The 15,667-nt window shown below is 50.4% G+C and overlaps 1 long non-coding RNA gene and 3 other non-coding genes across 4 annotated transcripts; all 4 read left to right on the top strand.

Moving 5' to 3' along the window:
* The first annotated feature begins 3,091 nt into the window (after window positions 1-3,091).
* LOC102456672 (uncharacterized) lies at window positions 3,092-10,235 on the top strand. The gene is made up of 6 exons (XR_331262.4): window positions 3,092-3,209; window positions 4,547-4,643; window positions 5,973-6,074; window positions 6,832-6,923; window positions 7,339-7,471; window positions 8,216-10,235. It is a non-coding gene; the product is annotated as an uncharacterized LOC102456672 (long non-coding RNA).
* Window positions 4,831-4,970, top strand: LOC112546861 (small nucleolar RNA SNORA16B/SNORA16A family). Its single transcript, XR_003090575.1, has one exon. It is a non-coding gene; the product is annotated as a small nucleolar RNA SNORA16B/SNORA16A family (small nucleolar RNA).
* On the top strand, window positions 6,540-6,672 carry LOC112546862 (small nucleolar RNA SNORA44). The gene has a single exon (XR_003090577.2). It is a non-coding gene; the product is annotated as a small nucleolar RNA SNORA44 (small nucleolar RNA).
* On the top strand, window positions 8,043-8,114 carry LOC112546865 (small nucleolar RNA SNORD99). The gene has a single exon (XR_003090579.1). It is a non-coding gene; the product is annotated as a small nucleolar RNA SNORD99 (small nucleolar RNA).
* Window positions 10,236-15,667: the final 5,432 nt, after the last annotated feature.

Genomic DNA, 15,667 nt, shown 5'->3' with positions numbered 1-15,667 from the left:
TGTGTGTGTGTGTGTGTGTGTGTGTGTGGGGTGCAACCACTGCCACCATGCCGCACCAGGCCTCCCTCCCACTCCCGGTAATTCCCAAAGCCACATGCTCAGGGGAAAGGGTTCCATGGGGGAAAGATGGTGGAATAGGGAGGGGCCTGTAACAGACAGGTCATGCCCAGCCCGCTGTGAATTCCCGGCCAGATTACACAATCACTCCAGCTAGGATGGGCTCGCAGGCCAGGAGTTTCAGATCTCTGGTCTAGACTTTACTTCTGTCCTGAGTGAATGTTGTAAAAGTAAAATTTAAAATAGTGAATGAGAAATGAGCCAGAGCAATGTATTAAATATATTGTGAAACTTTCAAGGTAACACATGAAAGACAGTTTTCTATTGACTGTTGTGTATGCTGGATGAGGTAGCAGTGTATGTAAGCTAGTGCTGTGATGGGAGAAAAGGCATTTTTGTTCATACTAGTATATTATAAACACTTTTTAGATTTTGGCACCATAAAGTCTTCAAGAAATAGGAGCAGACAAACTCCGGCAACAAACATCTACCAAGAAAGCACTTAGTAACTAAAATTGCTACTAAAAAGCATTTAATTACTCCTCAGTCATGTTGGTGCAGAAATGTTCAGCAAAAATTAGGTACTTCAGGCCACCTGCCATTATGACAAGACTGTTTCCATCATTCGAATACAGATCTGTGTATTTTACCAAGTGCAATGGAAATAGTAGATATGACATGCTGTTTCATGGGACAACTGTATTCAGTGTAGTTTAAAATGAGTGACAGTGAGAAATAGAGCAGTGTTTCTCAACCAGTGAAACGAATACCCTTAGGGTTACTCGAGAGATGTCGGGGGCGGAGGGGTAGTGTACATCAATGCAACTGAAATTTGGAAAAAACTGAATTTTTGTTTTAAGTTTTATAGTGCTTTATTATTTTTGTACTTTTTACACCCAAAAATGTCATCGCCTACCCGGCTACAATTAAGTTGTTTAAACAAATGTGTTGCAATGGTAGAAAAAATTTTGTGTCTGAAAACTGTAGGTACTGGGGGTACTTTATTTAAAAAAAAAGGTTGAGAAACACTGAAATAGAGGACCTTTATATACTCTGCATGTACATGTATCTCCCCTCCATAATCTTTACTTGCCCAGTTAAATGATGTTGTCCTCAGCTATGATTGCTGTGCTGGATTTAAGAATCTGTGGCTATGTCTACATTGCCCAGTCTTGTGCAAGAACATATGCAAATGAGGCCACACCTCATTTGTATACTTAAGCTGCCATTTTGTGCAAGGGGGAGCAGTCTATACTGCTCCTTCTGGTGCAAAAACTCCCTTTTGCATGAGAGCCTTTCTGCCTGATGAGTGCCTGATAAGTGGCTCTTGGCAAGAGGGGTTTTTTGCGCAAGAAGGAGCTGTGTAGACTGCTCCTTCTTGCACAAAAGCCCCTTGCAAAAAAGGTGTCTCATTAAGTATGCAAATGAGGCATGGTGCTGAATATCACCATGCCTCATGTGCATATGTTCTTACGCAAGACTGGGCAGTGTAGCTGTAGCATGTATGTTCTGTGAGGATACCTTTGGTGGTTAGTACAATTGGTCAGGAAAGTGGGAGCTGAGTGTGTGTTTTCTTCTGGTTAAAATGTTCCCCTACAGGTTTATGACATATGAAGCCAGGCTTCATGAACTGGGCTTGTTTAGTTTGGAAAAAAGAAGATTAAGGGGGGACATGATAGCGGTTTTCAAATATCTAAAAGGGTGTCACACGGAGGAAGGAGAAAATTTGTTCCTCTTGGTTTCTGAGGACAGGACAAGGAGTAACGGGCTTAAAGTGCAGCAAGGGAGGTTTAGATTGGACATTAGGAAAAAATTCCTAACTGTCAGGGTGGTCAAATATTGGAATAAATTGCCAAGGGAGGTGGTGGAATCTCCCTCTCTGGAGATATTTAAGAACAGGTTAGATAGACATCTGTCAGGGATGGTGTAGACGGAGCTTGGTCCTGCCTTGAGGGCGGGGGGCTGGACTCGATGACCTCTCGAGGTCCCTTCCAGTCCTATGATTCTATGAGTGTTACCATTTCAAATGTTTGACTTGTGTCCTTTTGTCATAGAGACTGTCCAGTTTGACCAGTTTACATGGCAGAAGGGCATTGCTGGCACTTGATGACATGGTTATTGACTGATAGGGAACTCTGAAAAGATAGCAGTCCCTCTCTTCCCTTCCCTCCTCCCATGTAGGTTGAACACACCCCAGTGGAGAGGAAAGAGGCAATGCCTCACTGCATCATTTGGGTGGGTGTTCAGGTGTCCCTGGGCAGTGGTTCTCAGTGGTATGCCGAGGTCTTCCAGTAAGTATGTCAACTTATCTAGCTATTTGCTTAGTTTTACAACAGGGTACGTACAAAGCACTAGGTAAGTCAGTCTAAAATTGCACTCTCAGCTGTTTATACTGTGTGTCTCAACCTAGGGTTTGTCATGCATCTGACGAAGTGGGTCTTTGCCCACGAAAGCTTATGCTCCTACGCTTCAGTTAGTCTATAAAGTGCCACAGGACTCCTCGTCGCTTTTGCAGATTCAGACTAACACGGCTACCCCTCTGATACCCCTAGGGTTTGTGACTCTGAAGTGGGCCATGGGACAGGTTCTGGGGGGTTGTAAGTGCAGGGTTGGCATTAGGGGGTGGCGAGCAGGACAACTCCCTAAATCGGTGAAGATGATCACGGTAACCGAAGGAGGCAGGAGACCTAGGGAGGAAAGAGCAAGACGGTCTCCGGCTGCATAGGGGAGGGGTGGATTCAGATTGCACAGGCCGCCTGCACTGGGGAGCTTCCTAATTCAGCGTCTTGTTCCTTGTCGGGCTGGCCAGCTAGAGAAGGACGATGGCACGGGGGTGGTTCCCGGCAGGTAGTGGGGGGTCAGCAGGGGGAGGCGATAACCCCGCCGATAACTCCGTGGCCGGGCAGGCTGGGTGACTGCAGAGGACGATTCTTCGTATGGTTGATGGATTTCCATTCCAAACTTTGTTTGGAATGCAGAGGAGGAGAGAGCTGAACTACAACTCCCAGGAGGCTTTGGGGGAGGCCCTCACGCAGGAGCCAATCAGCGGTTCCGCTGAGGGCAGAGCTGCCCCTTAAAAGGCAAGGCTCGGAAGCTATTCGCTCTTTTCCGTTGCAGGCTTTGTTGGCGCTGCTGGGGGCACCGGGGAGCAGGTAAGGCCCGGGGCTGCTTGCAATCCGCTGCCATCCTCTCTCCCTGGGGGCTGCCTGGGTGCTCTGCCCCCCGAGACTTTACCCTGGGCTCCTTCGGATTCCGCGGGGCGGGGTCGAGCTGCGATATTGCTGCGGAGCTACTTTGTGGGCGCTGAAACACGAGGAGTCGCCGGGCCGGGTATCTCTGTTCTCCGCAGCGCTGGGGCGGTGACTCAGATTGGGGGAGGGGGGGTTGCAGCCGTGATACGGTTCTGCACTCAGCGGCTTTGCACGAGTGTGATTCAGCTGGCTTGTGTGCCATGGCCCCCATGGGCTTCGGCTACATGCTGGCAATTAACCAGGGCGTTCATGCAGCATGGGGGTGCAGTGTGGGACTCTGGCCCCTGCAGTTTGGTTGGGGGGGAGGGAAGGAGGCGTGGTGCAGGAATGTGTGAAAATTGGCGTTTGGGTTAGATGGGCTTATATGGAGGCAGGCCTGAATTTTCGTCTTTCAGGGAAGACTGGTGCTCTGGGGGGGGGGATTATATACAAGACTCATAAGTGGTAAAGTGACTAGAGGCAGAACAAAGGGCGGTTGCCCCGATCAAAGCAAAATTCACGCTTATGTTCAGCTGTAGCAAGGTCGCTGAGCATTTAACAGGAAAGGTCCCTTACCAATGTGCTGTTAGTAGGCCCATGCTTGTGCTTCCTGGGCTTTGTGCAGTGAGGCCTTGCCCAGGGTGGGGTGATGATTTGTACTTCTGTCTCTTCCTAAAGACACACGCGTCCTTATTGCTTAACCCCTTACAACTCAATAGAAAGTGCTGAATGACTAACTTTGCACGTGGTTTGCATCAGGCTGTGTTAGGATGGCTACCGATATTTAATTGAACACAACCGCATAGGAAATGTATTCAACAAAACGAGCCTTTAATACAGTATGTGGGGAAATGTGTAGAAAACATAAGTAACAGTTAAAATCCAATTTAAAATAAAAAATCAATGTTATCCTCCCTAAGGTCTTCACTTACTGAGATGGACACTGAAGATAGGTCTCCTGGGGGTTGATCATTCTCCTGTCTTGCCCCCCCCCCCCCAGCAGTGTTCCCTCCAATTTTTCGTATTCATGTGCAGAATAAATTTTAGGAACTCCACCCACCAATAGAAACATGCTACCAGCATGTTTACCTGAATCTCCTGGTCAGCTGCCCAAGTACTCGCCTTACAGGGAACCCTGGCCTTCGGGGGGAGGGATCCCATGGTAAGATGGACTAACTCACGTAGCTGGGGTTGTCCTCCTTAGTTCTGCTTTCCTCCTCATGTAGACCTGGCCTAATCCTGCCATTCCTCTCTTCCAGATCTTGCGTGGTGTCTCTTTGGACTGAGACGAGCCTGGAGATGCCAGAACCCCTCAAGCATGGGACTAGCAGAGCTTTCACTGGCTTTCCTTGTGCTGTAAGTGACTCCCTGCTTCCCCTTAGTCTACTATGGAGCTTTCAAAAGCTCCATCTGCTGACCTTGTCTCCAGGAAGACATGGGTTCTGCTCAGTTAACTTACTGCTGTGGAGACAGCTACTAGGAGCGTGGTTAAAGAAGCTAGCAATGATTGGCCATGTCTTGTTAATGACCCCCTCTGATGTTCCCACGGCCCTATCGAAGCTGCGTCTGTCTCATGTGGCTGATGTGGTCAAAAAGGAGCCAAAAGTGACCTATTTTCCTTGACGGTCGCTGTTCAGTTTGAACCATTGTAACTGTTCAGCAACATTGCAGGAAAGTACATGTGCTAGGTGACAGATGCACAAGCTTTGCCTCTCCAATGTGTCTAAGTGTGGCAGTGGGGCCTCTGTCTAAAGGGGGGGACCACGATTGCACTCTTTAAATATATTAGCAGGATAAATACCAGGGAGGGGGAGGAATTATTTAAGCTTAATACCAATGTGGACACAAGAACAAATGGATATAAGCTGGCTAGTAGGAAGTTTAGACTTGAGATTAGACGAAGGTTTCTAACCATTAGAGGAGTGAGGTTCTGGAACGGCCTTCCAAGGGAAGTAGTGGGGGCAAAAGATTTATCTGGTTTCAAGATTAAACTAGATGGGTTTATGAAGGGGATGGTTTGCTGAGATAACATGATCTTGGTAACTAATTGACCATTCATTATCAGTGGGAAATAGGTCAATGGAGGGATGATAGGAGTTACTATAGAGAACTTTTTTCTGGGTGTCTGGCTGGTGAGTCTTGCCCACATGCTCAGGGTTTAGCTGATCGCCATATTTGGGGTCAGGAAGGAATTTTCCTCCAGGGTAGATTGGCAGAGGCCCTGGAGGTTTTTCGCCTTCCTCTGTAGCATGGGGTACAGATCACAGCTGGAGGATTCTCTGCATCTTGGGGCCTTCAAAGTATTTGAAGGCTTCAATATCTGAGACATATGTGAGAGGATTATTCTAGGAGGGGTGGGTGAGATTCTGTGGCCTGCACTGTGCAGGGGGTCAGACTAGATGATCATACTGGTCCCTTCTGACCTTAAAGTCTGTAAATAGACTAGCAGGGCTATCTTGAACTTGATTTTCAAGCTTCTCTGCCCTTTGGAAGGGGAGGTTCTGGAGCTACTTGGCATTCATAAAGCTTGCTCATTGATTCAGCCTGAATGGTTGGTCCCATCTTCTGGCAGAGAAGCTGCTGTCGAATGCCATGTGGGACCATGCAGAGGTCATGGTGTGTGCTTTCTGAAAGGGGAATGGAGAGGGACGTGCAATGACAGTTATTTGCTTTATTTTTTCTAAGAGGCTGATTCCTGTTCTAGTAGGACTTGGTGTCCAGCAGATGGATATTGCAGTGGGATAATGGGCTGACAACTGCCTCTCTGCCCACTCCAGAGCCCAGCCGGTGAGTGCAAGATGTTCTCTTTGTGATGCTGGTGATTGTCTGAGCAGAAACAGCGAGGCCTGTGGGGGATTGTAGGTAAAATGCTAAATGGCAAAGAAACCACTAGCCAAGATTTGCAATTAGTTGGTGTTCTAAAGACACTTCTTGGCCCACACATGTTCAGGTTCACAATCCATGGGGTAGCCCCTTGTTGTCTCTGCAGGCACAGATCCCCTACCAGTACTGTTTCAGTTCTCTCCCCACAACCTGTATGGCATAGCACCCAGCTGCCATACAGTGCTTTTATCAATAGTGCTTAATGCATTTGGTGATGGTGGTGGTATTCCCATTTTAAAGAGGCAGAGTGGAAAGGACTTGCCTAGTGACAGATCTGAGACTAGAACCAGGTCTCCTAAATTTCAGTCCCATGCACTACACCACACTGTCCTCTTATCTCCCAATCCCCCTGCTGCTAAAACATTTGGACTGCATGTAAAACCAAGAGCTGTGGTTCAATGAAGTGGCCACAGGATCTCCAACTACATGCAAGAGCAAGGAGGAGGGACTTTGTCAGCTGAGCCCTGTGTGGTTGTGGCTGTCACTTGTCTCTCCTATAAGCTTTCATCAGGTTGGCTGGGATGTTCCCATTTATAGGACATTGGCCTCATAGGGGTGGTGCTTTTCTTGGCCCTTCCTTGTGCACGTTCCTAGTTCTGTGGCATCTGTAGCCCTGTTCTTCACCAAGTGTGAGAATGTTGGTGCAAATCTGTTTTCCCAGGGCTCATCTGGAGACACGGGTCAATCCAGAGCGGTTGCTGAGCATGTCGGCCTGTTGGCTGGAATGTGGACACAGAGCAGCTATCATGCAAGGTGAGATTGACAACTTGCATCAGAGTAGTGCAGCTGCCTTCACCTCCAGATCCCTTTCCCATCAGATCTGAACACCGATCTCATGGTCAAAAAGGAGGGAAAGTAAAATGTCAAGTTGGTTTCATCCTCTGCTAGAACAGTCCTGCAGAGAGAGGCTGGCTTGCAACACAGCAACTCATCTGCAAAGCCCTGGGTGAAAGGCAGATCTGCAAAGTTTGGTGAGGGAGGGTGCTTAGACTGCTCAGGCCAGAATGATCCCAACCAGAGCAGTTTCTGCTGATGGCTTCCTCTCCCCTCGTAGAATTTCCACGGTGCTGATGTTCTGGCTGTATTCCTGCTGAGCTAGTGCATGTTTCTGTACATACGGGCTGGAGCACTTCAGCTCAAATTCCAGTTACATTCTTGCCGTTTGCAGGGATTTCTTGCTAAGTGGAAGAAGCTGCTGCTGCTGCTGCTGCTGCTAAGCAGAACTATGGTTTTGCCACGTGGTGGAACGTGCTGGGTCTCCCAAGAGGCTAGAACGTGAGACAGACCTGTGGATGGGAAAAGTAAGCTTCCAAGTACTCACTTTTTATGGGTTAGGGACTTACCACGCAGAGCTGACAAACTCCATTGAGTTACTCACTCTGACTGACTGGTATTAAAACATAAACCTCCCCCCAATCGTAGAAAATGGTAAGAGCTTCAAAACGCTTGTTCATTAACTGACTGCTTTCTGGGGCCGATGTCCCTAGGGCCCATGGCATCTTAGTGGCTGGCCTTCCATCATCTGAAGGGTTTCTGAAGTTAACTGCATCTGTAGGCCGATTCCAGGCAGCAGCCTTGGGAGCTGTTGAAAGTCCGCTTAGCACTATTGATTTTCATGTAACGCTCAAATTTCCACCAGCTGAGGATCACACCCTGTATCTTTGAGTGGGAATGTTCTACTCAAAGCAAGTGGTGCCCGCGTCACACTGCTGAAGTGTGACTGCCTTGGTAGTGGGGCAGGATGGGGAGGCTTTATTCCCTGACACAAGAGGCAGAAATGTCATGAGGAACTAGTTTGGCTGCTGCAGAAACAGAGTAACAGGAACTTAGTGCTAGTGCAATGCAGAGCCACACACAAGCCCTGCATAACTGCCTGGTCCATGATGACTCCTGATAGATGGTGACTGTTGGATGAATCCTGCGGATATGGGGCTGAGGCCAGGCACCATCACTAAAAAAGCAGTTGGGTTCGGTTTAAAACTATCTGATGGTGTAGTTGGGAGCCAAGGCGTACACGTCACTCAATAGCGACTTTATCGTTTCAGATCAAAGTGGACCCAAGAAACAGCTGACACTGGACTGTTGCCTCCAACTTTCAGTCCCTCCTACAAGCTCCATCAGTGCGTCCTAAAGCAAACGTCGGCCTGCGTAGAAAATCCCTGTTCCCCCTCCCCCAGACCTTGTCTGGTCTAGGCAGTATCAGGAAATGACAAGTGCAGCACTGCCTGACTCTTCTGTCCATACTTTCAGCTGCTAATCAGATATCTGACTGGCCTGTGGTCTGCGTCTGCTCCCAGCTCTGTTGCTAAGTGAGCTAGACCAGTGGTTCTCAACCTTCTGAGCAGGAGCCTGTTTGTAAATGCATCTGGCCAGTGGTGACGGGCAGTAGTCTGGGGCTGGCAGCAATGGGGTGGCTTTGGTTGGAGCTGGCCTGGCACTTGCCCCACAGTGTTGTGGGGTTGGCAGGGCATGGCTGTCTGCTCCAGGGTTGCAGCACACTCTGGTTTGGCCCTCTCCCCTGGCTGGACTGAAGTGGTGAGTTGTTGGGACTGGGCCGGTACAGTGCTGCTTGCTCAACCCTCGCCTGCCTGCGCTAGTGTCACGGTGGCTGGGCTAAACTGCGTGACTTTGTGCCTGGAGCACGGTGAGCCGGGCAGCCCTGTGGGACTGAGCTGCCACAACTGTTGAAATAAAGCCACTGCCTGTGTCCCAAACTAAAACGTGTCTCCAAAGCATGAACGATGCCAAGTGATGTCAGCCGGGCCGCGGGTAAGAGCCAAGTGGTCCCTTATCTCTTGACCCAAGGGATGACTTGCTGTTTTTTTTTTTTTTCTGGCATTGCACGTGGTGATGGGCAAGCAGGTTTCTAGCTGAACGTTACAGGAGCAAAATCCACGGCAGCAGGGGAAGGAAACAAATCATTTGCTAGGAAGGCGTATAGCCTTGGTACAGCTGCAGGCCTGGGGCTGCCGTTGTGGTAGTGGTTCTATAGAAAAGGCCTAAGGGGTGTTACTGATCAATGAACCGGTAAAGCTGAAATGAGAATGGGGTATTCTCATTTCATGGCGCTGTGCAGTAGTGGGGACGAGACTAGCCCTGCTGTGGATTTTACAAGCTCAGCGATGGTGATGAACATGGGGTAAAACCCCTGGTAAATGTCCACCAGGATTGCCCCCTGCTGTTCATGTTACAATCCACCACTGCTGTGGATTGTCTGAAAGCCTGGGGAGGCATTTACCACTTTTACCCAAGTCAATCCAGTGTGGTAAGGGTGGCGTTCTCTCCCCGGGGGGGGGAGATTTTCATGTACTCCCCAAAGCACTGGGTTTCCTTCTTTAAAGGATTTGAAACCACAGACAGGAATACTTTTTAGGGTCAAACAAAAGAATCAAAAATACTGAATTGATTTAAATGGAAAGCTAATTATAAAGTAAATAAAAAAAATCTTTAAGACAATACAATATACCAAGAAAAAGTGGAAAAACAGTACAGTTTAAAAAAAAAAAAAAGGAAGGAATAACTTCTACAGATATACCCTCCTGATTTACATTTAAACAATTTATGGAGTTAACAAATATATAATACTCATGTTAAGAAAGATAGAGGCATTGCTTAGGTTCAGGAGATATTCTTTGTTTTTCCTTTCTTTGGGTTTTTCGTTGCAACTTATGACCGGTGTTCGTTCCCCTTTCGGAGCTTATGTGCGGCAGCGAGATTCAGCGCCAGGGAGGGAGCCCTGGTTGATCAGACCTAGCTTTTTGGATTCGCAGCCTGTCCATTCTTGGTCTGTTTCAACCAACCTTGTATGCTGTATTTTGGTACTTCTCCACTCGCCTGACAATTGCTGATGTTAGATTTTTGTTGTCGCATTCTGCCCTTACAAAAACTTACATCTGCTCCCTTTGGGGTAATCAGCACTTCTGTTGCATACTGCTGTCTAAGTTACTTACTTCCCTATAAGCGGGGTTACTGTTGATCATTCATTCAAATTTTGTTATTTTTATCTCCTGTATCCGACAATGTTGCCTTTCCTTTACACTTACAATTAAACTGGTGCTCATTTGACATTCTGGGTAGGCCTCAACATATCCCTTTCACACACAGGAGTTTGGAGATAGATTTCCTTTCTAATGCTGGAGATGGGGCCTTGCAGGAAGTCTGGGCCTGTAGCTGTTGGGGAGGGGGGGGGGGAGCAGGGGAACCAATATTCCCCCCAGCACTATAACCCTGGGTGCTGCCACTCTTCCCTGAAAGCAACATGGGAGGCCAGGTTTGCTTCCTGGGTCTAACGTGTACTGTGCACCTTAAGTGTAGTAATGAATGTAGGTGCCCAGAGGTGGATTTAGGATCCTAGATGAGGCACCTATTTCCTCTGCTAAACAAAGGATTTGGCCTATAACTATAGAAGGGGGATGCATTTTATTGTGCCTGATGGGGATCAAGTCTCAATGGGAGTCTTGTATCCCCTCCCCATTTTTGCTGTCTCATGGGATGACCTCTGACTGACATGTCAACAATTGTTCCAGCACTTGCCCCCTGCACCACACTTAGCTTGGCCACTTCTGAGCAGTGTCAGCTCTTTGCTCGGCCTTCCCAAGCTGAGAAGAGCAGCTCCTGATGCTATCAGGTGACAGGAAAGCAGGCATGGACTGAACAGCTATTACAGACGCTGCATGCTCTGCCTCCTGCCCTCACTTCCAAGGTGCACAGAGGAGGAGAGCTGCACGCTTACACAGCAACTTAATCCTATTTCCCCCTCCCCCTTTTGTTCCCTGGCCGCCTCCATGATTTAAACATAGGTGGGGGGAGCACTTAAGAGGGAGTTTATTACTACCCAATCTATTTCGGTGGTGGCTGCAGAAGACCTGTCCACTTGGCCTGGGATGGGGATGCAGGTCAGGATCAAATCAAGAATCCAAAGGGCATCACTGAGCTCAGCTTGGGACCCTGTTTGAGGAGCAGGCTGGAGAGCCCACCACTCAAAGCCACAGTAGCCCTGATGTAAGCTGGCTGCCATGCTGGTGGACGTCTCCATTTCAGCCGTCTAGTCTGCATAAAAATGTCATTAAAAGAAAATCATCCCAACCAACGTTGTGACAGTGGCAGAGTTAAGTGTAGATGTGACCTTGCTGGGGTCTGAGCTGGATTTGAAGCATCGAGTGCAGCGGGGGCCAACCTCTGGCTCATGAGTTGAAAAAAAATTGCAGCTCCTGATCCCCAGCACGCTGTCATATCCTGCATGTGCTAACAGCCGGCTGCTAAGTGCAGGCAGTGGCGAGGACTCTGGGTCTGGCGTGGCACCAGCAACAGCTCTGGGACCTGGCCATAAGGTTAATGGGGGGGAGGGGAGGGATTGGGTTAGAGTGGGGGGGGGGGTGCCTGGGAGAGGGATGGGGCAGAGCAGCCAGCATGCTTCCTGAGAACCAGGATCTCCAGGTACTGGCCCCAGCTCTGTCTGTCCCCCCCCCCACCCCATGAGTACCTGCCCCAGCACCCTGCCTCCTACCCCAACCAGCACAATAGGGGCCACATTAGTGAGGCTTGGGTGTTTTTGGAGCTCACTTGTGTGGCCCCGACTCAAAACAGGTTCCCCACCCCTCATAAATACAGACAACGGTGAAACATTTTGTTTGACATTTTATTTAAAAATGAAGCCTGGCCAACAAGCCCCATCTGGCCAAAGCATCGTAACACTCCTGCTCCACCACCCCCCGACCCCAAACCTGAGTCCCTCACATCCCCAAACTCCTGCAGCCCCAGTCTCCTGCCACAACACTCCGGCAGCCTCCACACACTGCAAATCTGTGTCCTGAGCCCATCAGACTCCCAACCTCCCCGCCCTGAGCCCCTCATGCACCCCAGCCCAAACTCCTGCACCCTCACAGCCACAAGTCTACAGCTTGCTCAGCACCCCAACCCTGCACCTGACCCCAACACTCCCCAGCCTGGAGCCCCCTCCCTGAGCCAGCATCCTCTTCTCTACTTCCTCCTGCACCTCTCACCCTTCCCAGTGCTTTGTTTGTGATGGTATGCTCCGGGAAGGTGTACCGGCACCTATTTTCCCCCGGTCTGTTTTTTGGTTTGGTTTGGTTTTTTTTGTTCAATAACTCCCAATCGCCCACCCCCCCGGTACGTGGCTCTTCACACTCTATCCACTGCTATTTTGGCTCTTCATCTCTAACGGGTTGGCCACCCCTGTACTAGGGGGATGGTCAGATGGATAAAACTCTCAATTAGTTTAGATACAGCGCGGCTCAGGGAACTGCTGGGGCCCTGGGCAAGATGTGTGGAATAATTTTTGTGATGTGCACCAAGGCATGTGTAGATGTGCACCACCATGGATGCACATGTTGCCACTGGAATCTCTCCTGAGTGCCCCATGAGCCCCCAGCTTACAGGGAACCCTGCTCAGGGGCCAGTCTTTCCAAGATCAGGCTCAGCTCTACAGATTTGGGCATCAAACCCCTGTTGAGTTCAGTGAATTCCTCTGCCCCGTGGGCTGAGCACTTTTGAAACCTGGCCAGTGTGGGCAGCCCAGCCAACATGCCTGCACTGCAGCTGGCTCCCATCCCTGCTCCCCCAGCTCCCTTTCCCCTTTGCTGGCAGGTCTCTTAGTGGAGAGATGTCCAGAGAGATGTCTTCTTACCCCAATAAAGAGAAGCACCAGGAGGAGGGGCAGATTGGTTGCTGATGATAAGGCCGCCTCTGCCCCGCCTGACACTGCAAACTTCTATTGTTTGCAAAGCCTTCAGAGCTCCTTTAGCTGGAGCCAGTTGAATCCCTTTACTTGATTCGTTCTTGGCTTTGCTGCACGTATCTTCCTAGATAATCTCTTTGCTAATTAACTCAAGGACCCGTGTGCACTGAAATTCCCTCCCAGGGGTTCTGCCCCTCTCCTCCTGGTCACATAGACCGGGCCAAACTCACAGAACCCAGCCCTTCCAGGGACCCTGCTTGGCCAGGCTAGAGGCAAAACTGTTCTCAAGCCCTATAGCAGGGGTGGAGAACCCGGGGCCTGGCTGCGACTCCCAGCTTGCCTAGATCAGCCTGGAGGCGTGGGGCTCCCCGCCCAGAATTGGGGAGCCCACACTGGTGCTGCAGACCCCCCCGGTGCAGGGCTGGAGCACACAAAATCTAGGCTGCCCTCCCCCCCCCCCCCCCAGGCTCTGATGTGCAGTGGAACCTGGGGAGTGTCCTCAGTCGGGGGCCAGGTCAGTGAGGGTTTGGGTCTTTGGGGTTTTTTTGCTTCTCACTTGTGTGCGCCCCGACTGATTTTTCTGTGGGTCAGTGGCCTCTGATCCAGCCCTGCCCTATGGTCGGAGACTGAAGCCAGCAGCTAGAGCTGTGGGTGCTTGGAGTCCGTTTGACTTCAGCCAGAGCCTGGCTGTCGCGCTTGTTGTGTGCGGAGTATTGAGAATGGTGCTGAAATTACAAGCTCTCCCTTTACATTCGCAGGACTTCCTGCTCCTGCTTGTAGGCCGGGGGCTCCTCAGGTAGCATGGGATCTGGCACAAGGTGGGGTGAGTTGTGCCCCTCAGCCCTCCGGGCCTCTCCCTCTATTCAGCTGCCGTGAGTTAGATTTCTGGATTCTATGCAGCAGTGATACATGGCAAGCTTCCAGGAAGAGAGGTTTGATCCTCGCCCTGCTCCAGCTAGCAGCGTGTCCCTGCATGGGCGGTGGCTTGAAGACAGACCCAGGTGCTCAGGTGGGATTGCTCGTAGGGCACCTAGCCTGAACCAGTACCTGTGGCCTTGCTGCTATTTGTACATGCTTTCTGGAGCAGAGCTAGCACGGGTCTGTCTATGCACATGGGAATCCCAGCTCAAATGTAAACACACACCCCGTCAGGCCTTAACGTGGGAGAGATCACAATGCCACTACAGAAATCCATCGTGCACCCCCACCTGGAATACTATGGCCAGTTCTGGTTGCTCCATCTCAGGCTACAGTGGGATGAAAAAGTTCAGAAAAGGACAACAAAGCTGGTCCTGGGTGTGGAACAGCTTCCATACAGGGAGCATCAAAAAGATGAGAATTGTTCAGCTTAGGAAAAGAGACGACTGAGCAGGGTGCGATGCAGATCTATTAAAACCCGAGTGGTGCAGAAAAGGTGACTAGAGAAATAGCAATCACTGTGCCCCACCGGGTGAAACCCAGGGGTCATTTGATGAAATTGATAGGCAGCATTTTACTCCAATCAAGAGGACGTGCTTTTTCACATGCTGCACGGCTCAGGCAGCTCTGGGACTTACGGCCATGGGATGTTGTGTGGTCCATAAGTGGAACTGGGTTCAAATGAGAACTGGCTCAGTTCACTGAGAATAGGTCCCGATGCTTATCAGCTATGATGGGCAGGGATGCAACTGTATGCTGGGGGCAACCCTAACCTGCTACCAGAAGCCAGGAGTAGATCACTCCCTAATGGCCTTGTTCTCCACACTCCCTCTGAAGCTCTGGCCAGGGCCACCACTGGAGACAGGACACTGGGCAAGATGGACTATGTAGTCTGACCCAGTGTGGCAGCTCTTAAGTTCTTAAGTTATGGTTCCTGTCTCCCCCTTTGGCCCTGCCTACCCAAGGCATTAGAGCCGAGGCAGAAAGCCCTGCTACAGGCAGCTCCTAGCCTGGCTCCTCTCTACCCTCCTGCACGGCTCTTCTAGCAAGGCCTGTCTCCGAGCCCTCTGGCACCTCGGTACATGTCCTCCTTGGCCTTCAGTCCATGTGGTGCCGTGGTCTCCCCAGCAGGACTGGGCTGAATGCTCAGCAGGAGTCCTGGCCCTTAATTGGTTTGAGCCCAGTTTGGGTCTGTCTACACAAGCTACACTAAACCCTGATATGGGATGGTTGGGACAAAGGCGTGTTGCCCCAACACAGTTGTTTGAGTCCATCTGGTTGCCAACATGAGACTTCCCAAGGCGAGTGCTGGTCATTGGGGTCTTGCCAAGACTAGACTTCCCATCGCCCCCTGCCCTACAGTGTCCCACTGCTGCAGCCCCGTCCTCATACATGTGGTGGGAGCTCTAGTGTAGGCAGTGCGCTGGGATTTGAAAAGTGCTGCTCTTGCTCAGGAATTAGTCTGGGGAGACTGGCCTGTTCTGAGCAGAATGATCCCAACGGTCCCTTCTGGCCGTGGAATCTCTGCATTTTAGTTACCATCCCAGGTAGACAAGCTCATCTGCCCAAGGTCTCCCCCAGTGCTGCTATCAGTGGGGACTGCAACAGGGGAAATGTTAAGGGGCAGAGGAAAACCTAGTGAAAACCCAGCCGGGAGCCAGCACAGACAAACAACAGGACGGAGCCGTGCGGCCCTCACTCCCAATCCACGGCTGGGCTTTCTGCTCTCCAACTGGGCTCCACAGAGCACTTGCTGGGGATCTGTGGAGAGCTGGCTAGGCCAGGGGTTTCCAAATGACGGGTCGTGACCCAGGAGTGGGGGGTGGAATGTCGGGCACTGGGTCTCGCTGCACCAGGGGGGTCAGGTGAGCAGGGGGGGGGG

This window comes from Pelodiscus sinensis, chromosome 26 (genome assembly GCF_052426305.1).
Source record: "Pelodiscus sinensis isolate ZL-2025 chromosome 26, ASM5242630v1, whole genome shotgun sequence".
NCBI classification, from domain to species: Eukaryota; Metazoa; Chordata; order Testudines; family Trionychidae; genus Pelodiscus; species Pelodiscus sinensis.
This window is presented reverse-complemented; position numbering and strand designations above follow the sequence as displayed.